General features: G+C 39.5%; 1 protein-coding gene across 1 annotated transcript in view; it reads right to left on the minus strand.

The window, feature by feature from the left end:
- Positions 1–13654, minus strand: part of FRYL (FRY like transcription coactivator) — a 234344-nt gene extending 220690 nt beyond the window's left edge. The window contains exon 1 of the mRNA XM_030880492.3: positions 13450–13654. The gene's annotated coding sequence lies outside the window, so the exon portion shown is untranslated. The remainder of the gene's footprint in view (positions 1–13449) is intronic.
- Positions 13655–27237: the final 13583 nt, after the last annotated feature.

Consider the following 27237-nt stretch of genomic DNA (forward strand, 5'->3'; position numbering starts at 1 on the left):
CACCCCTATAATTATGCAGCTGTTTTCTGAACTCATATACAGGACTTCACATCAAGCTCCATTAAGTGATCATGTTAGCCTTAGCCCACCATTTCAGTCAGAAATATTATTTTCAAAAGTCAACCCTAAAAAATTCATTTCATCCAAAAATTTGATAAGCACGTATCGATGTTTTCATTCACATCATTACAAAAATATGGACAGTGATTTTCAGCATGTCACTAGAAACTTTTTCTAGCTGTCATCAATTCATTATTAATTTTTAGAAGTGCTACTCAACCAGTCACATTTCTACCTAATTTTATGGCCATCCAGCCCACAGCCTCCCCCTGTCAACAGAGAGAAATCTTATGTTTGGCTGAAATCCAGTTATACTGTACCTTCTCCATTCTCTTGACCCACAGTCCAATAATCCTATCTAAAGAGTAAGGTTAGTCTAACATAATTATCTTTAGCAAGCCCATGTAATACCTTTCCTTCAAAAATGTAATCATGGTCAATGTTTTTAGCACTTATAACATGATGAACTCAGATTAGATCATACTACGTTTCCAATCATATTTTGAGATTTAAACATTAAAATACAATGAAAAAACAATATGTATCACTCAAGGCAGTATGTATCACTCAGGCAACACAGGGAATACAGATTATCTCAGGTGTTATACTTCACATTATCATGACAAATGTCATCAATTTACTGTAGTTTGCATTTACATGTTTTTAAAATTCTACAAGAGTCTCTCCTCCACCATAAAAAGTTCAATAGGAAAAATATATTTCTCCCATGTGTTCACAAAAAATAATAAAATAATAAAAATAATAATTAAACTAGTAAACTTTAAGTTTTCTGTTTCTAATAACATAGATTATTTTGTTGGAACCAATTTCCCCAATACCTTTAAGAGCAAATTCCTAGCTCAAAAATCTCTTTTACAAAGCCTTCAGAGATTGTTCCAGTCTAAAACAGCTGCTCTCTCCTTTGCTCTTTCATGATACCTACTACTATCCCTACCACTCACTTTGGCACTCAGTCATCTGATGCTTGGTAGTTATTGTTGTTAACTGTTTGATTATTATCTACAATAGGGTCTTGCCACATTCTTTTCTAACTTCATCACGACCAGCATAGAAAAGGTAAGCACTCGAATCCTTTTATTAATTTATATTGCATATACTATAAACCTATAAAGAATTAAAGTGAAATTGATAAATCTGAAGACAGTTTAGGATCTCCTGGTTCTTCTCTTTCTGAAAAGGGAAAACCAGGTACAGAGAAAGAGCTGTTGAAATAGACGAGGGTAAAATTCGCAGGCTGTTAAGAATGTTTACTTCTAAAATGTATTAAGCACTGTATCAGTTTGCTATTGTTGCAATTACAAATTATCATAAATTTAGTGGTAACGAATATATGTCTTACAGTTCCGGAAGTCAGAAGTCCAAAACAGGTCTCACAGGGATAAAATCAAAGTGTCAGTAGAGCTGCATTCCTGTCTGGAAGCTCTAAGGAGAATCCATTTTCTTGCCTTTACTGGTTTATAGAAGCTGCCCACATTCCTTGGCTCACAGCCGCCTTCCATCTTCAGTGCCAGCAACGCCCGGTCAATTCCTTCCCATGATGCCATCTCTCTAGTTCTGACTCTGCTGCCTCCTGCTTCTTCTTTTAAAGGCCCTTGTGATTACATTAGGCCCACCTGTTTCTAAAGCCCTCATAACTCTATTTGTGTGTGTCTGCGGGGCGGGGAGGGGGTAAAGGGAAATGTACAAAAAGTAAGGCTTTTCTTGCCCCTACATCAACTAAAACCATCTCTCCTTTCATCACTTTATATTAGGGATCTCTGTGCATGATTTTGTTTAAACAAAAGGTTTTTAAATCTCTACAAACCATGCTACATTCCACTTAGGCTTTGGCATATGAAGAGAGGTCATTAGTTAAGAAACAAAGCTAAAATTATGTGAAAACGTGACATATCGGATGTGAAAATCCAACACATTTATGTGTCTCTGAATCATCTCTTACCTATTTTAAATGAATTACAGAGTTTAAGCTTGTAGATTCCTTCCCCATTTGTACAATTTTAGGCTCTAGAGTTGAACATATAAATTATTTTTATAACTATTTCAAGCATTCAAATAAATCCCCCAAGATGTAATATACTGGATTGCAGATATCAACAGTTTACTATGTCTTGACATGTACAACACATTATTTTTCAGGAAAACATCAGCCATATGGGAACATATCTTCTTAAAAAAAAAAAAACTATTCGGGTGATAGAATTGACTTCCAGGTGTCTCTTCTCATCTAATAATGACCTCTTATGATGTTCCTTGGCCCCTCCCTAAACACTTGGGTAACAATAATTTTCTTTTTATGTCCTGAAAAAAGTCTACAGATACAGGATGGAGATCAGGGAAGGGATCTGTGACTGACAGCAGAAACCTTGGTGTTAAATGTTTGGCAAATGTCTTGACTGAACTTATACCTTTAGAGCAGCCGTTTTTAATCTTTCCTGGGTCGTGGCCTCTGTTTTGAGAATCTGATGAACCTACAGACTTCTCACTAGAAAAACGCACTTGAACACACACTCAAAATTTTTAATATAACTTATTTTATTGTATTTTAAATTGACTGCCATTACAGACCATATAAAACCAGTCTTTGCAAAGATATCTGTATGTCTCAATTTTTGGTTTTATGCCAAAATTTGTTACACCCAGGAATAAAATTCAAAGTATGCAATAAAACAAACCAAACTTTAATTATTTTCAACAAATAGAAACCAAAGTACTGCTGGCTGCTGGCTGGAGTGCCTCTGATACCAAAGCACAGTTCTAGGAGAAAATCTACTTCTTTCACAGAATTCTCCAGGGAGAGCTGGGGAAAGCACAGGTGTAAGAGAGAAAGCTCAGGTCCAGACAGTAAGAGAATAATGTTGACTGAATTTAATGAGTGTTCCCCAAAACAGTAACATTTTATACTTGTATATATTTATTTAAAAAAAGGAAAAATATGGTTTCAAAAATTGTGAGACATTAAGAATAAAATTTAAATATTTGGGAAAAATATCATACCAGACCTGCTATGTTCCTACTACTTAGTCATGCAAAATGTATTAAGTTCAAAGTAGAGTAAATGCAAGCCTCAAAAGAAGGGTTCTCAAGCCAATAAGTTAAAAAGAAAATACTAGAAGGTAGTACATATGTGTTATCTTAAATTTGAAATTTGAGGTTTACTAACATTCAATGTCTCAGACTGACACCAGCACCTGCTCTTGGTCCTGCATCAGGCTGCTTCCATCTTATGGCATTTACGTGAACTATGCTGGACACCACAGATTGGCGCACTTGACCTCGCGCCTACCGGATAAGCAATTAGAAAGGAGCCTTTTTAGTTATCTGGGGGGCAAGCACAGCTGTGGAAATATGAGATTTCTCTACAGCATAATTCCAGAGTCCATCCCCCAGCTTCTTGGGTGACGAGAAGTGGGGCGGCAGGAACACCAGCAGCAGAGGTGTCTTGATCTGACTTCCTAATCCAAGGTTGCAAGTTGGGGTCTGTCCTGCAGTTTTCAGAGTATCTAGAGGCAAATGCAGCAGTGGCAGAGGTGGCACGAGGTCTGGATTCCAGCACGGCTCCCAAGGTGGCCTCTGAGCTGCCCTGGTGAGTTACCTCTGGATTGACCCCCTAAAACCTGCTGTTAGGCCCTTCTGACAATTCTGTAAGCACCTAATACCTTGTATGAAATCTCTTCTAGCTTAAGATACTCAAGGGTTTCTGTTTGTGACGCTGACTACACCCACAGTACTGCAGTAGATAAAAGTCTCCTAAGGGAGAGGTAGCAGTTTCACACCCTGGAGGGGTTGTTTGTGATGTCCTCACCTGTTCACTTTCAGCAGATCACAACATGCTGCAGCCCGCATGGGCCCAAGTAAGTAGATCTGCAGATCTCAGGAGAATTATGATATCACTCATGGATGGATTTTTAAGATTTTTGCAAAGAAAGTCAGATTAAACATAATACTAATAAGCAAAATACAAGCAAGCAACAAGAAAATGGGAGAGCTGACAACTGCCTGTTACCAATACCAGTGCTTTACCAAAAGCTGTAAGGTAAAAATGTGATTATCTTGTAAAACATAATCTATAAAACTTTTTAGAAGAAAACACAGGGAAAAAAAGTCTTTGAGACCTAGGACTAGGTGAACAGTCCATAGACATGACACCAAAAGAACAATCATAAAAGAAAAAACAATGATTAAATGCACTACATGAAAATTTAAAACTTTCTTGCCTCTGTAAAAAATCCCTGTTAAGAGGATGAAAAGACAAGCTGTGGATGGGAAGAAAATTTGTGCCAATCACATATCTAACAAAAGACTTATATCTAGAATATATAAAGAACTCTCAAAACGCAACAATGAAAACCCAATTTGCTCATTAGGGAAACAATTTGCCCACTAGGGAAAGGCAAATTGAAACTACAATGAGCTATCACTACACAACTATTAAAATTACTAAAATTTTTTAAAAACAGTGAACAAAATCAAATTCTGCCAAGCATGTAGAGAAGCTGGCTCTTTCATACATTGCTGTTGGGAATATATAGCCAGTCTGGAAGATAGTCTGGCCATTTCTTGTAAAACTAAACACACACTTACAATACAACCCAGCAATTACACTCTTGGGCACTTATACCAGAGAAATGAAAACTTATGTTCACACAAAAACCTATATACAAATGTGCATAGTAGCTTTATTTGTAACAGCCAAAAGCTGGAAACAACTCCTATGCTCTTCAACAGGTGAAGAGTTAGCATACTGTGTACTGTTGTACATCCATACACTGAACCCTACTCAGCACTAAAAAGAAATGAACTACTGATACATACAACAGCTCGGATGGTTCTCTAGGGCATTGGGTTGGGTGAACAAAGTCCATCTCAAAAGGTTACATACAGTATGATTCCATTTATGTAACATTCTCAAAATGACACAATTATAGAGATGGGGAACAAATTACAGGTTGCCAGTAAATAGGGGTGAGGAGGGTGGGGAGGGTGGGGAAGGAGGAGACCTTGAGCTGCGTGAGGGAGTTCTTGGCAGTGATGGAACAGTACTGTATCTTGATTGTGGTGGTGGTTAAATGAATCCAGACATGAAATGTTATCAAATTGCATAGAGCTATACACACACATACACATGAATGAATGCATTAAAAAACATGAAATCTGAATATGGCTACTTAACAGTACTGTACCAATGTTAGTTCCCTGGTTTAATGTTGTTATAAATATGTTGTGTTATATAAGATATTACAACTGAGGGACACTGAATGAAGGTTACACAGGACTCCTTGTACTATTTTTGCAACTTGCCATGAATTTATAATTATTTCAAAATAAAAAGTTTTTTTAAGTGAAGACATTCAATCATACTTATTTTTAAAATTACTAAGATTTTAGGTGGAATCAAAAACATGGAAATAATACATTTTAAATTGTTCTAAAATATTTTTCATCTTTATCTCATTATTTTTGTTAATGTCTTTTTATGTGCATAATATTATAGTACATAGTTTACAACAAACATACACATATCGGGAATGCAGATACATTTTTTTATGCTGCTGGAGTGTGACATAAAACTTTTGCAGACCTCTGTTACAGAGGCTACAATAATCTAAGACTCTACCTTTTACATTTTTTACTTGGGCAAGCATATGCCAGAACAGGAAAAACATGGAATTGAGAATCAAAAAGAACTCAATTTTTATCCATAGTTTAAACAAGTCACAATCTCATCCTCGTCTACAAAATGGAGGAGTCATATTAGATCATTCCCAAGAACAGTCCAGCTCTTAAATATTATGACTCCATGAGTTCTACAACAGGAAAAAGTGAAATAACCATAAAGAAATGTATGACTAAAACTCTAACCAGTATTCACTGAAACTATACTATGGATTCAGTATTGCCAGGAATATTAAATACAATACACAGCCTAAGTTATCATCAACATAAACACAGAAAAGTGCATCTACAAAGACAATTTTATCTCAAAGAAAATAGATTAGCAAAAGATCCTGTTTAAATATAAATATCAAGATAACAGGCACATGTGGCTATTTTATATGCAACCTCACAGTTCTTTAAAGCCTCTAATTTCTGCTCATGGTATTGTATTAGGTTCTGAATTGCAGCAAACCATATACCAATGCATACAGGTATCCTGGTATTCAAGCTGTGGGTTGGGTTCTCACACGAAGTAGACTACCAAGACATCCAGAAAAGAATTATTTTCCATCCACTTAATTATTCTCCATTCACTTGAGTTAGACTTAATAAGACAGAATTTTAAGAGATCCATTATTCAGGGGAAGTTAAATATACCACCCTGTTATACCACCTTTTACTTCTAAGCAGTAAAAACCAACACAACAAGGTCCTAGCACTAAAGCTCCATGCACAGGAAGTTCTTCAGTTTCTCACCCAGAACCTTCTATCATTTTTATCCACCATTCAACAAGTGGTTATGGGTTCTAGTCTCATATCACACAGAAAATACCAAATCAGAAAGGTGAGTAAACTACAGGTGAGTGTAATGAGAGCAAACAAAGAGATACAGTTAACAATAAAGTAATAAGCAAATCTACTCCCCAAAACCAAACATGCTTTAGAAAGGAATGGTTTCACCAACAAATGAACAAAATATGGTGGTATGTATATTGCTGACTGAGGAGACTAATGGATGGAGATTCTGCAAATACACTGTGATGAGTTCACTGACACCCAAGACACATGAATGGAACCACCAAAGTAATATTTTTTTTACTAGTATTTATAGACAGCACTATCCATCTTAAATTTTTTTAATGGAGAAGAAAACTGAAAATCACATTTAAATTATCTTTCCAGCATTCTTTAGTATTGAACTAAATTACATCACATCTGAATATTACCATGAAATATAGACACACCCAAAAAAAAGAAAAAAAAAACCACACACAAAAGAGGACAAAACAAAACAAGGAGTCCTGAGAAGTTGAAATATGTTGAAATTCATTCAGGCAACAAGGCGTATCTGTGAATGTTTTACAGCCTAAAAAAATGAAGCTGCACTGCAGTAAATGAACAAACTAATATCCCCTTCTTCAATTCCCAGATGCCCTTTAAAAAACACTACCACCACCACTTCAACCTCTCTGAAGTATGGTTGTTCTAAAATAGAAATGTATCTCACAACTGCTGTCACCCAACAGCAACATTCAGTTGGTAAAAACTTTATGTTGACATTTCCTAAAAGTTCAAGAATGCAGTGGCATCAAAGTGTCTTAGGTTTGATCAAAAATGGTCATTCAAAATAATCTTAAAAAAAAAAAGATCAGAAGCCTGTAAAACTACAATCAATGGAGATACAGAAAATTCTCAAAACTAAATTGCATCCTTTTACTTTAAAAGATAGTACATATAAAGAACTTATTACTTAGTAAGCACTCAATAATTGTAGCTGCTAGTATTACTATGAGACAGAAAATAAGGACTAGAGAGCTGATGAAAATATGATCATAGTGGTCAGGCAACCAATATACACTTATTAAGTGCCTATATGGTCTCAGCACTGTGCAGGGGCAATACAAGTTCATCACAATCAACTTACGCAGCACTATCTCTGATCAAATAAATGACAAGTTGTGCAATATATTCTGAACCAATAAGGTAAACATCAAGTTACATTCAGCAATGATTAGAACTTACCAAGTACTTTCAACTTCTTTCGAAGTACCGTCCTTTATTTAAGTCCAGTATACAGAACTTGAGACAAATTAATTACTTGTAGAGTCACCAAATGATTAAATAAACATAAAAGTGTCACCAAAATGAGTCTTTTTCTTTCTTTCTTTCAAAATGAGTCATGATTTTTATAGGGGGAAAAAAATCTCTTTTCCCATTTCTCTCCAGGCTTAGGTAGAATAAGGATTTAGATTAATTCCCTCTTAAAGAAAATCTTTCTAAACTTTGAGGGTCATGAAAAGACCCTCTCTACTCCTAGGATTTATGCGCATTAGAGGGACGGATTTACACAGGAATGCACATTTATTAAAATGTTATCTTTCATTTATATGAAATGTCCAGAATAGCAAATGTATAGAGATGGAATGTAGATTAGCAGTTGCCTAGGGCTGAGGAGGGAGGTAAGGAAGGTGATGGGGTGATGAAAAAGTTCTAAAACTGGTTGTGAGAGGTGTACAACTCCGGAATATACTAAAAAACATTGACTTGTACACTTTAAATAGGTGAATTGTATGGCATGTAAATTATATCTCAATTAAGCTGTCATTTAAAACTTTTAACTCTTCTCAAAACTCGACAAATCACACTTGCTGCATTATGGTCAAACTCCATAGGATGTATCCTTGGTCAGATATTCTTCCTAGCCTGGTTGACTCCCATCACTGACAATTCTACAAGGCCCCTTTCTCAACAGTCTGATTCTTTCCCCACCAATACAAAGATCGAGCAACAGAACAGGCTTGCAGGGAAAGGAGGTAGTCCATTTTGTAAAAGTTAGAAATACTTCACACTATATTTTAATACAAGTGATTTTTCAAAACAATTATTTTCATAACATAAAAAAATCCTGATAAAGCTATCTATTTATTATAGCATTTTGAGTTTAAAAGAATGTGTTACTACTCTATCAGTAAACTGTGAATTACCTACTAGGATACAGATACAGTGTCATAATGGTGGTCTATGAAATGCACGATCCTTGTAGGGTATAAGGAAAGACACATCAACATCTGCAGAATTTCTGAAATATTCTGCCTCACAGGAATAGCAGTGCTTGAAATTAAAAAAAAAAAATTCTACAGCTCACAGATTTACTTTAACAGGACCCCAACCCACCTCCTATGGAATACCAGGTTTGTTTGTTAGGATACTTTGAAAGAAGCTATACAGAACAACAAACAAGGGTGAATAATAAATCACCTAGAAGTACACATCATGTACGCTACCTTTCATCCACATGTACCGCTCTGTCTATTTAAGGATCCTACTCAGAGGAGCTCATAGCTTGGGGTCCAGACAGACTTCATCATCCTATTCTCAGTGCCTACATGGTGCACAAATTAGGTGTAGTTTTCAATAAAAACTTGCTGAATAAACGGAGATTTCTCACCTGATTAGCCCTGGCTGCTTGCAGCTGGGTTTTCTATTTAGGAACCTTTGGAAAACTTTTTCCCACCTGGGCTGGCTTAAAGAAGCACCCAGAACAACAGAATCTTATCACCTCCTTCATCAGCCTAAATTGTAGCTCTTTTTATAATAGCAACATAAGGGTAGAGTAAAACCTCTGCGTGTGAACTGATGAGAAACAAATATCTTCCTACATTCCTCCAGGGGCTACTGTGAGCAGTGCCAGTTGGCAGTCTCGGAGCAATTTTTAATGCTCTCTAGAGACGAGAAGAATCAAGAAATGAGAAGAGATTAGGCTTACGGTATGTACTCCAAAAACATTTTAGCCTAAAGGTACTTAAAGTGTTCAGGGACACAGGTTTTGACCATTTTTGAAATGATTATGATTCTAATAGTCTATAAATCATAGACTATGTTTTGAACACAAAAATACTGGTGGGAGCCTTGTTTCTCAAGAACAGGTGAAATAACCATAATAACTGAGCCTGGAGAAATTAATAATTATTTATTTTATTATATAAAATAAAAAATAAATAAGTGTATAAAAATTGATTACCTTTCTCCATTCCCAGTAAACATAACTTACTCAAGTATGATAGTTTAAGGCACTCCTATCTGAAGGTAATAAAAAAAAAAAGGGGAAAAAAAACCCTGGAATTAAAAGTCAAACCATTACCAATAGTTATAATGTGATAGGGGCAATGTTAGAGGGGATATTTAGTTTCTAAATTATACATTTCCTTCGTAACAATATTTTACAATGAGCATGTGAAACTGGTGATAAGGAAAAAATTGGTTTTTCCTTTAAACACTCATATACTCTTTCCCCAAACAAAACAATATGAACTTTTTTATTGCTTGTGGTTTTACAGACTCTACTGGGGTAATAACAACAAACCTGCTCAAGTACTTTAGGCAACAGTAAAAGGGAGGGGGGGGGGCGGGAAGGCTCCAACTTTTGTTAATGGTTTTTACCAAAATCCACAAGCTAATGAATAAATACACACATAACTATACTGTAAGTCAGAGCATGGCTTGTGCTGTAAAAGGACTTTACAGGAGCAAGAGAAAAGAGCCATCACTTCGGATCAGGAGAACAGGAGAGCTTGCAGACAAGGTGACATTCGAGCTGGGTTATATAGATGATCCCTCTGATGAGGTAACAATAGGTGAAATTCAGAGTACATGCTCTGCCCCCCCCCAATATTTTATAGATTAAAAATAGTTCAAGTAGTGAACATACACCCCAAACATACTTTATTTTTTTAATTTTTAAAAAATATATTATAAAATTTGCTACATAAAGCAATGAAAACTTTCCCACATCACCTAAGTTTCTTCTATCATTCCACTATTCCTTTACCATTTTGGCATGAATCCTGTGTCACTGTTAGTTTGCACCTGTTACTGCAATGGGATACACATTATCTTTTCCCTATGGATGATAATTTTGCATCTTCCCATTAAACTCCATACCTTTGAGAGCAATGACTGTCATCCATTTCTGCTTTACCTTTCCATAAAACTCCTCAAATAAATGGGTACTCAACAGATGCTGACAGATTAAACCTAATTCTAATAATTGGGACAAGAAACAATCACCATCACAAAAGATGTCCGTGGAACAGATATTATAAACAAATCACAGTTTTGTACACACAACAAAAAGCACCTAGATTAATATATCTTCCCTCAAACACTAAACCAATTGCTATTCTTTGGTGTAACTTGCTCAGAAAGGTGTTTATTTTAAAAAATAAATATATAAGCCTCTCAAGCAGCCTCTATAGAACATTATCGTTTTCTGTCACAAAGACCTAAGTCAACACATTAACTGGGCACTAGAAAAGTACTAGGTGACACAGTGAATCTGCACAGAAATAGAGGACAGTCCTAGTTCCCAGGGATCTCAATGGACAGTTCACAATTCAAGAAATTCCCTGGCAATGTGTATATTTAGGACAATGTGTTTAAAACAATGTGAAAAGCACACAGGAAAAGTATGTTTTCCAGGAAACATAGCCTAGATAGTTCAAAGATAATTCTTTCTGAGTGTTTTCTTTATATGCGATCTTTTAAAAGTTCAGGAATTCTCTCCTCTATTGTTTAAATAAGCTGGTAAGTAAACAAAAATAGAAATTTGAAAGCTTGTTTTAATCTTCTACTTTCTATTATGAGATGGAAAAGACGATTATGCCAGCAGGCCCGCCTGACATACTTATCAAAGAAGAGGATCAAAGAGAAGAGGAGGAAGGAGGATATTAGGTGTAACAACGCCAGATACCATCAAGATTACTACGAAAGATCATGTGTTTGTGTGTCTACACTTCCTAAATTCTATAGGAAGAGCCAAGTATCTCTCAAATATTATTACCTGAAATTGGCTTTTAGATTCCCAAGTACAGCTTCTCTGTTGTTACTGCTGAGCCTGTGAACTTATGTTATAATGCTGCACACCACTCATATAATCAATGAACACTTTGGAAAGTTGTTAGTATTGCTTAAAAAAAAAAACCCCGCTGGGCCAGAGGTTCCAATAAAATTCACTTTTCTAGAGAAGTAATTTTACAAAATAACTCAGAATGTAAGAAAAGACAGGATGGAATGCTATCTTTGATAATGAGTAGCCAAAAAAAGACTACAGAATAACACACACACCGCAGCTTTGTTTATAGGGTTGTAACTTGCACATGCAAGTACTCTACAAAGTACTGCACAAGAAGAAACTGTCAAAAATGAATGTTCATGAGAACATTCCTTTTCTAAATAAGGTCTCTAACAAGGAGGTACTGTTTCTAAATATAATTTCTTTAGCAAGTATTGACAGGTATAGAATAGCAGCAGTGCTCAAGATGGAAAAAAACTTCTTACATTTGTTTCATCAATAGTACAAGTTACTGTTACTAATTATAATGCCTATGGGTTCAGTAGCAGAAATTTACTGAGATATCGGCTGGGCAGAACAGTTACAAAACTAACTTTACTTTTATCAAAAGTTTATTTTTTCCTAATCCTATAGACCCTAGCAACCTGGAGTTTTTTGTTCTGTTTCGTCTTGCAATTTTTTTTCCTTCCAAAAGAAGCTCCGCCAGTAAAGTCGAGGTAATACTTTCCACAGTTCAAAGGTTAAGGCGCATTCGGCTCTACATAGAGCTCTAGCTCGTCATCAGCACCGCTCCCTTTTTTTTTTTTTTTTTTTTCAAATTATCTTGACCTGAGAGAGGTTAATGCTCCCTTACAATGCAAATCCACGAGATACGCGATTTTAGGTGCCGAGAAATGAAACTGGGATGAGAGGAAAACACCGACAGCGATCAAGAACCATTTCGCCGTAGAAATAAGCCTCTCCAGAACGCAAGAAACTAAGGTTTTGTCCAAAGAACCTGCCGCCCGGAAGCCACAACTTCCAGCAATTGGCAAAGAAAAGTTACAAGTAAGAGCTCAGCGCCCAGGGAGTCTGCGCCGGTGCGGAGACTGAGACCTGCAAGGACACTCACTGGCCCCCACAGCCCGCAAGCGCTGGCTGCGGTGTCGGTGGGGCCGATTCCGGCTCGGGTAGGCTCGGGGTCTGGGGGTGCGCGGAAGGCGCGGAGCGGCGCGGGCACGGCGCCCGCGTCCGCACCCCTCCCCACTACCGCGAGCAGTGGGCGGAGAGACGAGAGCAAAGGAAAAGCAGGACAATGCTGGGCCGGGCTGGCGACTCCGCGCGCTCAGCGGGTCCCCAGCGTCCTCCTCGCCTGGGGCCGCCAGCTGCCGAACTAAGTTTGCTCCTCAGCCCTGCCTTCCTAGCCGGGGCAGTGAAGCAGTGACCGCCGACCTCCCTCCGCCTCGCCGGGGCCGCCGCCGCCTTCCTCCCCGCGGGGCGGCTCCCGCGAGTCCACGAGGACGCGGCGCGCGCGAGCGGAATGGGGCGCGCGAGGGAGAGGGGGCGCGCGAGGAAGCAGCGCGCGCGCGGGGAGCCGGGCGCGCGGCGCTCCCCGAGGACCCGCTGCCGCTCCGGCGGGTTTTCGGTTGAGGCGGGGGCTGCGCCGCGGCTAAGTGTCCGTTATGAGTCTTGGCCCGGGCGGCGCAGCTTGCCAGCCATTCTGGCCCGCCTCCCCCTCGACTCCCATCAGAAAAGCAGCGAGCGAGGGCCGGCGACCTCGTCTCCCGCCAGGGCTGTGGCCGCCAGTCGGCGGGCATCCCGGCGCCTACCCCTGGGGTGGAAGAGAAAGTGAAATGAAGCGCCTTTCCCCAGGCAACACCTACCCGTCCCCAGTCCAAGTGCAGCTGCCTCACTCCTCAGGCGCCGCCGGTCCCCGCCCTCGGGCCCCAGGCTCCGTTCTCTTGACAATGGCGCGTCCCCTTTAAGGAATAATCCGATCGGAACCGATCTGTGGTTAAACCTCCCTCCGACTCTGATTTTAACCGGATTTCTCTCTCTCCCCCCAGAGCCCGACGGCCGCCCGGCGGTGCTGCGAGCTCTTCCCACCTCTTCCCCGCCCCGCCCACTCCCTAGCTTTCCTGATTGGCGAGAAACACTACTACAGGAACAGCAGTTGTCGCATCGCACTCGCCAGTCCAGCCGCCGCTCAGAGTTACCCCCACCTTCACCCCGCCCCCTTTCCTGGGTTGGTCCTACCTCTAATCATTCTCCGTCTTCTACTCTATCGTTGCTTTGGAGAACTGGCAGTCAAGGCTCACCCTCCCGCCTCCGGAAAGCGAACTTTATTTTTATTGGTAAAAAGACATCTTCCTGTGCACCTGATTGGGCAAGGAAGGAGTTAGTCTGCACGCCCCTTACCCATTATCGCTCTCTCTCTTTACGGGTTTGAGAAACGGCCGCAAAGTCCTCCCCCCTATTTTGCCTTGTTCTAAGCGCCTTTCTCTTTAAATATTGGTAGGGGTGGTGGACAAACTCACAGCCTGTGTTGGAGAAAGACGGAAAGGGAGAAGAGGAAATTTCAAAATCTTCTCCAGATGAGTAATATATCGGGAACTGGAGCTGGGATACTGCGGAATCTCATCCTTCGGTCTACTGAATGGAGTGGTTAGAATGAGAATACCTGAAATTCTAGTACTAACTTCCGAGATGTACTCAACAAATTTTCACTCACCGTCCACTCTACTCCTACTGTCGATCCCACTGGCATTTCGCTACTCCAGAGAGCTTTAATAAAAGTATCTGTAAACCTAGAGTTGTCCTTGTTTGTCCCGCATTCATTTAAAAAACCCTTTAAATCGCTTCCATTAAAAGTTCCGTTTAATTTACGTCCTCTGTTGTTATCTCGGGGTTTGTCACGAGAGCTAAATTACTTTTCTGAAAAGATTGAATAGATGCCCACCCACCATGCCAGCCTGCAAAGTTGAAGTCCATCCCCCTTGCTAGAATTGTGCCGGGGGGAGCCCAGGTTGAGCCCAAGCGGGCACCATAAGTCTATTTCTTGAGAGAATGGGGCAGTCTGGCACCGGAAGCTTAACCCTGCCGCGAAACCTCACGCCTGAAAGAGGAGGAATTCTGCTGCAGCCTGGTGTGGTCTGTGTTAGGAGTTCCCCAGTTTCCCATGGGAACTGCAAGAACCAAAAGTGTCGTACCTACTAAAATTGGGTACTCAAGTCCTTTGGTACCTATCTGTGAATGTTAGGGGTAAATGGTTAAATGTTCTGCCCCTCTTTGCCATTGAACTTCAAGAGACTTTGGACCTCAGGATGTTTAGTGCATTTGCAGTGAGAGCCCAGTGGAAACCAATGATGCCAAGATAGTGACAGGGCTCAGCGGTACCCTGGAAGGGATTTATACCAGAAAAGGGGGAATAAACATCGATAGTCGATAGGACTTTTCCGTGAGTTCAGGGGAAAAATCTCCTGGGGATACCCATAAATATGGAAGAGTGAGAAAAGGGAAACGTTGTAGGTGGTTTAGGTGTTTCTAGTAGGAGATAAGGAAATATCTGGATTATATTTATATGGCCTTCAAGGTATTTTTTTAAAATCAAGATCTAGGCAATGTTTTCAAGTTCTTTGTAAATCACTTCCTTTATGAGGCCAAGATTATTTTGTTACACTAGCACATTGGGCTCATAACTCCAGAAGGCTGTCTACAGTAACCTCTAGATTCTCTTTGTCACACCTAACCAACCACGTTGAGATCATCACCTTACAAATATAATTTATATTATTTTTTTCTCTATTTCATACTTGACCACAATAGGATTACCTATTACTTTTTAGCCCATACACCCAGACTCCTGGTACTAATACTGCTATTGGTATTTCACACTGAAGAAGAATTTAGGAAATCTGCAAGCATGGATATGCAGGTCATTCTTAAGAATGTTCAGTATTATTGAACACAGCTGCAGTTCTAACCCTGGAGAAATTGACAATTTGCACTTTTCCCTTCAGAAGGACTTTATGTCTCCTACCTTTGTTTTCCATCTCTAAGCCAGATCCCCATTCTTTAAAAAGAAATATTCCCCCAATGTGCCAGTTTGACTAAAGCTTTTCAACATCTTTGTATATAGATCTTTGTTAAACTCTTTTAAAGGTGAAATTTCACACGTTATGATCACTTATTCTCCCTTTGTTTATATATAAAGGTAAACCATATCAAAGAACTACCAGTTAAGCCAGTAATTCAGTTTTCCTAAGAAAAAAAAATGTTACCATGTATATTACAAATTCTTTTCAGTTCACCATAGGTTTATATAGTAACTATTATGTGTTGAGTAAACAATAGGGGGGAAATTGATGAATATGACTCTCCAAATTCTACCCATAACTGACACAATTTTACCCCTCACTCAGCATGTAGGTGGATACCATCTATTAATCAGTGATTTTCCATAGTAAAATTAAGAAAAAATCCAGTCAGTAAAAACTGTCAACCAAAATCTTTCCCCAGACCTTTATTAGCATTAACAAGAATGAGACAAATTAAGACAAAATACATTCACAGTAATTTGTTTTATAAAGAAAACTTCAAAAAATATCTCCTGGGTCTCTCAAGAGGAGGAAGTCCTACACCTTCTATATTTCAATGTGTTCCTTTATAAAATGAGAACTGATATTCATTGAGAAGATCACTGAAAGATCTTCAGTTATCAGTAAAAGGTTCAATTATGTTCAGTATATTCTACTTAGGCAGGAAAAAAAAAGATACTAATATATTTTTTAAAAGATTTCCAATTCTCTCCTACTTAAAACCCTTCGAAGATTCTCCAAGCACATATTGAATATAGTCCAAGCACCTAAGCCAAACATACAAATCACTTTATAATCTGACTCCAGGCTACCTCTCAGATTTATTCTCTGGCTACTCCTTCATTTGACACTTGAAATGGCTGCTCTTTAGATATCAATGATTCTGCTCTTTCAAGCCTCAGTGCTTTGGGGCACGTGGGTCCCTTTGTGTAGAATAGCTTTCCCCTCCATGCTCACCTGGAGGATGCTTCCATCTGTCCATCCAAACCCAAAAGAAGCTTTACTTTTTTTGTGAAGCTTTCTCTGATTGCACCCCCTTCCCTGATTTAATTATTTTTCTACTATATATATATATAATTCTGATTAGGATGATGCCTGACATAACTGAAAGCTTTCAGTAAATGCATGTCAAATTGACTGAGCAAGGATGAGACAAAAAGGTTAACCTACAATGTGAAAATCTAATTAACCAGAACACTATTCTAGGAATATTCTAATTATTTAATATTTTACTGTAAATCTATCTCATCAATTAGTCTAGATTACTGGTTCCCAGGCTTTTTTATTTCACGGACCAGTAAAATTTGCAAGGAATTTTTGGGAACTGATATAGGTTTAACAACTTTTATTTTGCGAAGCAAAGGTATAAAAATAAATATAAATAAATCGCTATCTATTCTCCCCATTATTTCATAAAATAAGAATATTTTAAAACCCAAAATTGGGGGTTTCCCTGGTGGCGCAGTGGTTGAGAGTCCGCCTGCCGATGCAGGGGACACGGGTTCGTGCCCCGGTCCGGGAAGATCCCACATGCTGCGGAGCGGCTGGGCCCGTGAGCCATGGCCGCTGAGCCTGCGTCCGGAGCCTGTGCTCCGCAACGGGAGAGGCCACAACAGTGAGAGGCCCGCGTACCGCAAAAAAAAAAAAACAAACACCAATATTGGGAAGGTTGTTTCATAAAACAAGAATATCTGAAAACCAAAAATCGGTTGGGATGGTTATAACTTCAGAATGAAAGTCCTCTGAATAAATTTGACATTATAAAGAACTTACACAGGGGACTTCCCTGGTGGCGCAGTGGATAAGACTCCCAATGCAGGGGGCCCAGGTTCGATCCCTGGTCAGGGAACTAGATCCCACATGCATGTCACAACTAACAGTTCCCATGCCACAACTAAGGAGCCCAAGTGCCGCAACTAAGACCCGATGCAACCAAATAAATAAATAAAAGAATTTGTACAAACCTCTAGTTGGGTCCAGAATACTCACTGCATTTCACAGTACTTGATCTGATGCTCTTTTTCATCTATTTTAAAAGATGGCTTAGAAATGAAAATATTCCTAAGATATTTTTCCCTCTATAATGTTTATGGAGGGGAGGAGAAACTATGTGACTTTTTGTTAATTTTCACTCTACCCATGAGTAAATGTTAGAGCATCATCACTAATTGACTTGGTAGCTTCCTGCCAGGATATTTGTAGAGAAACTCTCATTGTTACTGGAGGCCCTTGCAAAATGCTTCCTGAATTCCTTTTTGCATCTACCATATCTTACAGAGTTTCCCTCCTTTCCTTTTGGGAAACTTACCACTCTTTAAGAACCATTGTTTAGTCCTTAGAAAGTCCCCCTTGTTTGTCAACGAGTCAAACAATAAAAATTCAAGTGCTCTTTTAAAAATTTTTTTACCCATATATTTTCTGAGCTCCCAAAAATTTAGGTTAAGTGCCCAATAACCATCAATGAATATCATAGTATCTATCCTGCGTCACAGTTATTGTAATGCTAATATGAGCCTACTGCAGCACATGGAGAAATGTTTGTGTTAGGGTAATTCAAATATATATTTAAATATATTTATTTATTTATATATAAAAGTGCTTTTTTAAATCGTGCAACCCAATCAGATATAAATTCTTTATGATGGGATGGCTCATAATGGCTAAGCAACTTGTAGAAGAAATCTGATGCCACGGTAAAGATCTAGAAATACCATCTTCTAAACTGGGTCAAATAATTGATTTGTTGTTTCACGGAATATATGATAATGTATATTAGGTCATCGTCCATTTATAAAATATTATATTTATTTTGCATTCAAATTCTATACCTATTTTAGATCATTTAAGAGCTTCATAATTGTGACATTTTTATCAATAAGATTTTAACTTTACCCAAAATATTTTACTGCTGGTATGTTAGTATTCTGTCATTTTCTTTCCTTTTATCATTACAAGGGGACTTCCATTCTAAATAGATTCATTGTGTGAAAATATGAATTTAAAGAAGAGATAAATCGAGGATTAAATACTGACTTTATAAGTGAATTACTCTGAGAGAATTTTTAGAATATTATTCAAATGAGATCTATTTCCACTCACAAAAAACTTCTCAGAAGTAAAAGGCATGATATAAAGAAAGACACCTAGGAATTCCCTGGCGGTCCAATGGTTAGGACTCCTTGCTTTCACTTCCAGGGCCCAGGTTCCATCCCTGGTCAGGGAACTGAGATCCCAAAAGCTGCCTGGTGCGGCAAAAAAACCCGCACTATTTTATTTATTTATTTATTTATTCACTACAATCCTCTTTGTCTACTCTAAAATATCTTTGTCTACTCTACAATATTGTCTACTCACTAAAAATATCTTTAAATTCAGCAGCCAAGAGCATAAACAGTGGTTACTTTTCAGATTAGATTTTTAAATTAAATTATTTAAAGGAATGAACAGTTCATCTGTCCCTGTTGGGATGGTTATCCAGTACTATGGTGAAATCACTTCGAAACTATCTTAAAACCTTGTTAGATTTTAATGTGTATTTTGAAGTGTTGCTCTGGTAAGTATGAATTTGTAACTAGAAAGGGATATAGTCCATTTATAAGAAAACAGAAAACATTTTTTAATCCATTCCCTGTTTATGAGTTGAAGGAAAGTTGAAGGGAAAATGTAGGCACTCTATTTAAACTCGTTACCACCCATCAACTCATTATCTCATTTGGGAAAGGAATTCATGAATTATCTGAAAAACCGCGAAATCTGATTGGGGGGGGAAATAGTTATGCCATCATACCACTGGCAAAGGAGTTTACCATATGACTGACCGCCTTTGGGGGCTTCTGTCTGTTGATAGAAAAGCAGAAAAACAAAGGACAAAGGAAAGTCTCCTTAATTAATCCTTCCAACTAAGCAAAATAAATAGATCACTTGTTTCAGCGACAGAAGCAAACTGTTAACAATTGAAAAAAGCCACCTGCAGGTGCTTTTGAACACAAAGTGCCCCAGAGCCCAGAATTACTATTGTTTAAAAGGGTCAGCTAAGTTTTTCCGTAAAGGGCCAGATAATAAATATTTTTGGCTTTGCGGCCCTATGGGCTCTGTCACAACTACTCAACTCTTACTGTAGCGCAAAAGTGGCCATAGAGAATGCATAAACAAGTATGCAGAGCTATGTTTCAATAAAACTTTATTTATGGACACTGAAGTGGAATTTAATTTTCATGTGTCAAGATATATCATTCTTCTTTTTATTTTGTCCTAATTATTTAGAAGAATAAAAACCATTCTTGGCTTGCAATCCATGTAAAAAGAGGTAAAGGGGGACTTCCCTCGTGGCACAGTCGTTAGGAATCCACCTACCAATGCAGGGAACATGGGTTCAAGCCCTGGTCCGGGAAGATCCCACATGCTGCGGAGCAACTAAGCCCATGTGCCACAACTACTGAGCCCATGTGCCACAACTACTGAAGCCCACGTGCCTAGAGCCTGTGCTCCGCAACAAGAGAAGCCACCGCAATGAGATGCCTGCACACAGCACCGAACAGTAGCCCCTGCTCACTGCAACTACAGAAAGCCTGTGCACAGCAACAAAGACCTAACGCAGCCAAAAATAAATAAACAAATTTATTTAAAAAAAAAAAAAAAAAGAGGTAGTGGGCCAGATCTGTTTATGGGCAATAGTGCTGACTGCTGGTCTAATATAACCTTAATTCATTAAAAAATATATTTTTTGGTTGAGTACCTAATATGTGTTCAGTACTATGCTGGACCTGGGGACTATAATGGCTAACAAGATGGACAATGTCCCTGTCCTCATGGAGCTTATGATATAATAACCATACAAATATATAGTTAGAAACTGTAATTAGTGGCTATGAAGGAAGGGTACAGGGTGCTCTAAACTATGACCTGTAATCTAGACTAGGAGGTCAGAGGAGGTTCACTTTTGACAAGGACTGGGAAATGAGTATGAATTGACATGGTGAAGTGGGAGTGGGGAGAAGGGAAATATTTCAGGCAGAAGGCACACCATGTAGGCCACCTTAATGGCACTCAAAAATCTGTGTGCCTAGAAAATACAAAGTGAAAGGAAGAGAGGCAGGGAGCTAAATTGACGAAATAGTTTTCAAAAGAAAAAGCAGGGCTTCCCTGGTTGCGCAGTGGTTGAGAATCTGCCTGCTAATGCAGGGGACACGGGTTCGAGCCCTGGCCTGGGAAGATCCCACATGCCGCGGAGCAACTAGGCCCGCGAGCCACAACTACTGAGCCTGCGCATCTGCAGCCTGTGCTCCGCAACAAGAGAGGCCACGATAGTGAGAGGCCCGCGCACCGTGATGAAGAGTGGCCCCTGCTTGCCACAACTAGAGAAAGCCCTTGCACAGAAACGAAGACCCAACACAGCCAAAATAAAAATAAATAAATTAGAAGGCTCAACATTTAAAAAAAAAAAAAAAGAAAAGAAAAAGCATTCAGGGCCTAGTAGGTCTTTATTCAAAGTCCTAGAAAACCTTGAAGGCTTTACATCAAAACCATGACATGGTCAGATTTGCAGTTTTGAAAGATCACTCTTTATAGTGTGGAGAATAATTAATGAGGGAAAGCCATGGTGACTACAATAGTCAAAGGCTTCTAGACCCTAGACTCTAGGCCCTAGAGTCAAACACGACTATTTTACCTAGTAAAATAGTAATAGCCAGTATGTACTTTTTTTTTTTGACAGTTCAGCTAACATTTATTTATTTATTTATTTATTTATTTTCATATTGTAAGTCCATAAGCTTTATTTTATTTTTTTAACATCTTTATTGGAATACAATTGCTCTACAACGGTGTGCCAGCCTCTGCTGTACAACAAAGTGAATCAGCCACACACACACATACATCCCCATATCTCCTCCCTCCCGCCTCTCTGCCCTGCTCTCCCTACCCCACCCCCCAGGTGGTCACAAAGCACCGAGCTGATCTCCCAGTGTTATGTGGCTGCTTCCCACTAGCTACAGTATGTTCTTAATATTTTAATGTACATAGGTCCCCTACATACGAACCTTTAAGTTGCGAACTTTCAAAGATGCGAACGTGTGTCCACATGTCCAATCACATAAGTTAGTTCACGTGTCTGGCGTACATTGTCATGTGCATGCATCCTGTAGCATATCTTTATTTCAAACTAGATCTGCAAGAGGACGACTTCATTGAACTCCTTGCTGTGCAACACGAAGGGCTTACTAATGAAGACTTGATGGAAGTGGAGGCCCAGAGAAAGGACGGAGACAAGAGGAAGAAGTAACTGAAGCAACACAGAGATTCACGACGCAGGAAATGGCAAGGGGATTTTCTTTATTTGAGGAGGCACTGTTAGTTTTTGAGGCACAGGACCCGAACATAGAACGGTACACGAAGGTTGCAGCAGCTGTTCAGAATGCAATCCAGTGCTACCGTGTCATCTATGACGAGAAAAAAAGAGCTACTACCCAGACATCGCGGGATTGTTTTTTCAAGAGGGTAGATAGAATGAATCCAGCAAGGGACCGTCACCTGTGCCATCAACGTCAGGCGTGAGTGAAATTGCAGCTCGTCCTCCATCACCTATTGCTGACGATCCTTCAGCTGTACCATCTCCCACCTCCTCTCCCTCCTCCAGTCAGTAACTCTTCTTGCCTGTTCACTCGATGCCAGCCCCTGTATGCCAAGTATTGTACTGTACTACTGTACTTTTCAAGGTACTGTACTGTAAGATTTAAAATGTTTTCTTCATTTTTTAAAAAATTTTTTGTCGCACTGCCTGGCATTTGGGATCTCGTTCCTCAAACAGGGATCGAACCCACTCCCCCTGAATTGGAAGGGTGGGTTCTTAACCACTGGACTGCCAGGGAAGTCCCCTGTTCTCTTTATTTTTTGTGTTTGTTTATTCTTTATGTATTATTTGTATGAAAAATATTATAAACCTATTACAGTACAGTACTATATAGCCAGTTGTGTTAGTTGGGTACCTAGGCTAACTGTGTTGGACTTATGAAAAAATTGGGCTTACAAAGTCACCCTCAGAACGGAACTCGTTTGTATGTAGGGGACTTACTGTATTAAAAGATTGAATTTCGTAACAACCCCATAAGTAGGCACTATTATCTTCCCTTTATGGAAGAGGAGACTTAACTATGGGCTGCCTATCAATTTCTTCCCTTGCTGCAGCCCAGTTGAGTTTACAACTCGTGGGAAGGAACTGTAGGAGAGATGTAAGAGTGAGGAGGAAAGAGGGGCAGAAAGAAATGAATAAGTGTGTTCTACGGGACCATAGCCTTGGCTCAGACCCTAGCCTCTTTCCCAAGAGGTAGTACTGTGTTGTACTGGGAATGAGCCCCAAATTCAGCAAGGTGACTGCCTTGGGTACCTTGTGAGAGTACTCATTGCTACAGAAATATATCCAATGCAATGTTTGGTACATACTTACACTAAAAAAACCCTCCCTGTTTATCTAAAATTCAAATGTAACTGGGCATCCTGTATTTTATCTCCCAAACCTATACTAAGGAAACAAATACATTCCCTCCCATAAAACCAAGATGTCAGCTGGAGACATCTGGCTCCTAAAGACTTAGAAAATCAGCCTGAATACCTTTTCTTCATCCAAAAGCCTTCCCAAGGACACTGTGAATTACCAGGGCAGGGGTAAGGGATGGAGGATTTTGTTACCACTTTTGCCTCCAGGCTCATTCTTCCACCTGGAAGACTCACTTTTGAGCTCTTCCACTATCAAGAAAACCAAGGGAGTATGGAAACATTGTGGGAGTGGTAGATTTCACAGGACAGCTGGGAGTTGAAGGGAGCAGTCCCATCAGGCACAGCCTTGCAAACAGTTCAAAGTAGTGTTTTATTATACTCGCTTGTTTAGGCTCCTTTCAGCCACCTACCACCAGTGGTTTTTCATAGCCCTCTGCCATGATCCCTGGGTCATATTCACCCTCTTAACCAGCGTTTTCCCTCCCCTATCTTCTCCACATTCTCTCAGTAGCCAAGAATTTCTCTCCTCCTATGGAGCAAATTCCCAAACAAAGCAGTTTTGACTCCACTCTAAAGCTTTTGTCACCAGCTGATGACCAAGACCGCAGGATCTCACTTACTGAGGCATTCTTCCAAAACAAAGACAGTTTGAAATTCTCCCTAAGAAGAATTCTCTTGCCAGCATTTAAGACAATAATCACTTTTTCTTAAGTTTTTGCAATATCATTTTTTGCCAGCATTCAGGAAAAGGAAGGATATTTATTTTGGTTGCATCCAGTGGGGCCCACTTTTACCAATTACATCATCGTTTTCTTGGGAAAGTTCAACTGCTTTTCACTCTTGTAATTTAGTACATCAAAAGTTCAGGAAAAACCTAATGGACAGCACTTTGGATTCCATAACGGATTCCAGAAAAAAGCTTTTTTTTCCCCCTCTGTTCTGCCTTTAAATCTGATTCAAAATTAAAGCTGATTGCTTTTTCCAAGGTAAAGAGAGAAGGTTTTGGTACACATACCACAATTTGCTATAGTTGGAAGCATTGCCTGGTTTAAAAAAAAAAAAAAGAATGAAATGTACTATCAGGTAAACTCTCAGGAAAGAGTGAGGGGAAAAGAGGAGGCAGAAAGATATGAAAAATGTGGGTTCTGTGGAACCATAGCCTTGGTTCAGGCCCTATTCCATTATCTTTTCAAAGGTTTATCTTCTAAATTTAACTTTACTTCCCTATTTTCCAGTTGGTTCCTAGATACTGCAAAAACCACATAAAGATACACAGATATAGTAATCCTGCTAACCAATTGAAATAATGATAAAAATACAAAGGTTGATGAATACATATTCCTATGAGGTCTATAGCAAAATGAAACAGGGAATTTGGTCAATCATGCTGATACATTTAAATAGCTTTGCCACAATTATCTTCATATTTAGTCATCTATTGACTAGTGTCTGTTTTTTTGTTTGAAGTATCCAAATAAAAGTATTCATGTTTTACTACTTTTCTGTAAGTATTAATTTGGCCTGAATGTTAGTGTATTAACAACTGACATAGAATATATTAATTATTAATTATGTAAAGGACAAGCAGATTAGTAATATAGTAGCCACACTGGTAATATGATAACAGAGAAGCAGAGGCTCAAATTCAAGCAGCAAAACAATATGTAATTGATTTGTCATTTTTTCAGGATGTTTACCACAACAGAAAGTGCTTATCTTCTACATATAATAAGAGTACTAACATAGCAAATATTTTTACAAATCTACTGAAAAAAAATAAAATCTTATTTCAGTAAATTACTCTTTTAACACAGAAAAAGTCCATAATAACCAAACAATATTCTAAATTGTCCTTCAAAGAGACATCTTACCTTTAGGGAATTATGATGTTTCACTCAATGAAGCAATGTAAATCTTATATGTGTGGGTATTTTCCCTTCAAGAAAATCCTCAACTTTCCATGGGCCAGCACTTTAGCAGGTCACATTTTCCATAAGACAAGTTTTACAAACCATGTGTAGATATCTGATGGCTGTTGTGAAATCTCACTCCACACAATTTAGTATTTTGAGTTTTGTTTTGTTTTGTTTTGTTTTTTCGGTACGCGGGCCTCTCACTGTTATGGCCTCTCCCGTTGCGGAGCACAGGCTCCGACGCGCAGGCTCAGTGGCCATGGCTCATGGGCCCAGCCGCTCCTCGGCATGCGGGATCCTCCTGGACCGGGGCACGAACCCGTGTCCACTGCATCGGCAGGCGGACTCTCAACCACTGCGCCACCAGGGAAGCCCCAATTTAGTATTTTGAATCTATTTATAGAAGTCCTGTTATGTGAACATTTTTAGTCTGTACGATGTCAGCCTGGTAATTTTCATGCAAGTAAGAAAACAGTTTGTTCTGGACTCCAAATGGTACTGACATCAAAAGTGTCCTTCACACTGGAGAAATTGTGACTGAAGAATTTTCAGCAAAAGCACTAAAAATGGTGGCAATAGCAAGTCTGAAGTGGCAGTGCTAATGGGAGAACTCTTCCCCCCGTCGGCATAATGGAGTCAGCAGTCATTGTTGAGTGAAGGCCAGAGAGAAAGCACCTGGCCTTCAAGTTCATTCCTTTCCTGACATGGAGATTCTGCCAACGTCAGAGAATCCAGGCTGTTGTTTCTAATGGCAATCCCATTAGAGACCCCAATGTATTTGTCTAGCACCATCTCCCACTATTCTCTAATCTTTGATAAAATTGGTTTATATGCGATTCCCCAGAATCCTTCCTTGCCCTTGCGTACATCACAGAGAAAGGTCTCAGAAAAGCAGGGTCCAAGAAGGTTAACAGAGAAATCAAGAGAGGAGTATTTAATCATGAAGGCATTGAGAACAACTGAGCTAGAGAAGCCTGGCTGCAGCCCCTGTGAACTGCCCTAAGAAACCTGCAAATGAATCTGAATAGGGTGAAAATGAGACAGCCAACAGAGTGATTAGGACCTCTCAGCTTATTCAATACCCATGAACAGACAAGTCAAGTGGGCCACAAACTATTGTCAGTGTTTGGAGACGGCACTGAAGTGTCCTTAAGGAATCTGGAGATGAGGGGAGTCTAAAGGTCCTCTTGAAATTCATTGGAAAACCAACACATCATGAATCAGAGAGGAGAAATCCAAAGTCACCGTAAAGAGAATGGCTCCCAACCCTACCAGACTTGTCTGAAAAGGATAAAATATGCCATCATACCTAAAAAAGACAAGAGTCCATCAGAATGGGGATGGTTATCCATAAAGGCAGAGAAATAGGAGAGTCACAGAAAACTAAGGCCACCTTCATCCAAGCCCTTATGGAGGATGGACGCCATGACTGAAGGAATCAATTTGTCAATCCCAGTGGCAGGAACACTATTATTATGGGTGCTCTACGTGGTTTTTTTTTTTTTTGTCCGTGCCGTGTGTGGCATGCAGAACTTCCTCAACCAGGGACAGCCCCCTCCCCACAACCATTAGAAGTGCGGAGTATTAACCACTGGAACACCAGGGAAGCCTCTACATGTCTTAACCTACTGACATCTTAAAAATACAACATAGTGCTTTACTGGTCAAGGCCCTTTTGTTGCAAATGGCAGAAACAACCCTAACTAGCTTAAGCAAGAAGAGGAGCTTTATGACAGAACACAGGGATGTCTCCATAAAAGGTAAAGCCACTGAACCTCTGAAGGACTGGGAACAGGGAGCCGGAAGGCACTGCCCCAGGCTCTTTCTCTGCTGTCTATGGCCCTAGTTTCTTCTTTTCTTGGCAAGTCTGCTTTATTCCCTTCTCCCTTTCTCTGCAGGCCAGCCTCAACTAGCTCTGGCAGCACATGGATAGGTAGCCTCTGGTCCCAAGTTTACATTACCTCATTCAAGAAAATAGACCAGACTGGATAGAATCTCTGGGTCTAAACTGCAAGTTCCTGAGAGAAAGAATTGGATTAGCCACACCTAAATGAGGAGTCCCCCTCATTCATTTCCCTATGGACAGTGGTACAAGATCATACTGTAAAACATAAACATGAGAGGCCCACATTTATGGAAGGAGGGAGGGAGGGAAGGTGGTTATTCTTAG

This window comes from Globicephala melas, chromosome 5 (assembly GCF_963455315.2).
Source record: "Globicephala melas chromosome 5, mGloMel1.2, whole genome shotgun sequence".
Lineage (NCBI taxonomy): Eukaryota > Metazoa > Chordata > Mammalia > Artiodactyla > Delphinidae > Globicephala > Globicephala melas.